Consider the following 1,347-nt stretch of genomic DNA (forward strand, 5'->3'; position numbering starts at 1 on the left):
CGCGGGGTGACCTCTGTCCCCGCGCAGTCCGAGCCTGCGGGCATGTGCTCGGGGCCGGCCCCGCGCCTGCGGGCACTGCAGCGACACCTGGGCTCCCCCGAGGTAGGGGCAGCGACCCTGGGGCTCCTGGACTCCCACCCCTGTGGGAGGAGTGCAGCAGGGGAGGAGGGACGGAGCCCCCCCAAAGACCTCCAGCCCCCGCCAGCCCCCACAGAGCCAGCTCCCCCGAGGGCCCAGGCGGCCCAGGCAGAGGAGGCTCTGACAGGAAGGGGGGGGGCGGCTCTGACGGGTGCCTGCCCTGGGCTCCGGCCCCTGACTCAGCAACTCAGGGCACCCCAGGCCCTGGGCAGCCTGACCTCTGTCCAGGGACTGTTTGCTCTGAGGCCATGTGGACACAGGCTGGGCCCTGGGCTCACCCCTCCCCTCCTGTGGCCCAGGGCAGAGGCATGGAGCCGGCAGGCAGCCCACTGACCACACACGTGCTGGACACGGCCTCAGGGCTCCCGGCCCAGGGCCTCTGCCTCCACCTGTCCAGGCTCGAGGACCATGGCCAACAGTGGACTGAGCTGACAAAAAGGTAGGGGGTCCTGGGAGGGGTTGAGGCCAGTCCCCGAGTCCTGGCCTGCAGCACAGAGCGGAGGGCCCTGGACAACCGGGGGTTTCCGGCTGACCCCTGCCCGGCAGCGTGGCGGCCCCTGGAGCCCGTTTGTTCAGGGCGGGGTGGCGTCCCCTCCTGGCCTCACATGTCCCCCGACCTTCCCCTCAGAGGGGCAGCTCCCTCTGCCAAGGCCCATGGAGTGTGGGGTCAGGGGCTGCCCCGCCCGTGCGCCAGCCTGTCCTGCCCGCTGCCTCTAGACCCCTGACAGACTCGGGTAGCAGATTTGGTGCCCGTGGGCACAGCTACGGGCCCCCCACTGCGGAGCCCCTGGGACAGGCCCGCCTGAGCGCCTCCGGCAGCGTGAGCCGCCGCGCCGTGCGCTGGGTCTGCAGGGTGCTGGGCAGCAGCTGGGCAGGCACAGGGCTGCCCGCCAGGGGGCCAGCTGGACCCCAGCCGCGGAGCCGCACCCCAGCACCCTGTCCTCCTGCCCAGCTACACGGACCCGGACGGCCGCTGCCCAGGGCTGCTGCCCCCAGGCCAGATGAAGGTGGGCACCTACAAGCTGTCCTTCGACACCGAGGGCTACTGGAGGCGGCAGGGACAGGCCAGCTTCTACCCCTACGTGGAGGTGAGGCGCCCCCCACGGAGGGCCCCGCTTTGAGCCTCAGAACAAAGGGGCCCGGCCGGCGCAGGGACTGCACAGCGCCAGGCGCCGGCAGAGTGAGGCTGACTCACGGCGGTCGGCGCCT

The sequence above is a fragment of the Condylura cristata genome, unplaced genomic scaffold (assembly GCF_000260355.1).
Source record: "Condylura cristata isolate star-nosed mole 26May11 unplaced genomic scaffold, ConCri1.0 scaffold00009, whole genome shotgun sequence".
Taxonomy (NCBI): Eukaryota; Metazoa; Chordata; class Mammalia; order Eulipotyphla; family Talpidae; genus Condylura; species Condylura cristata.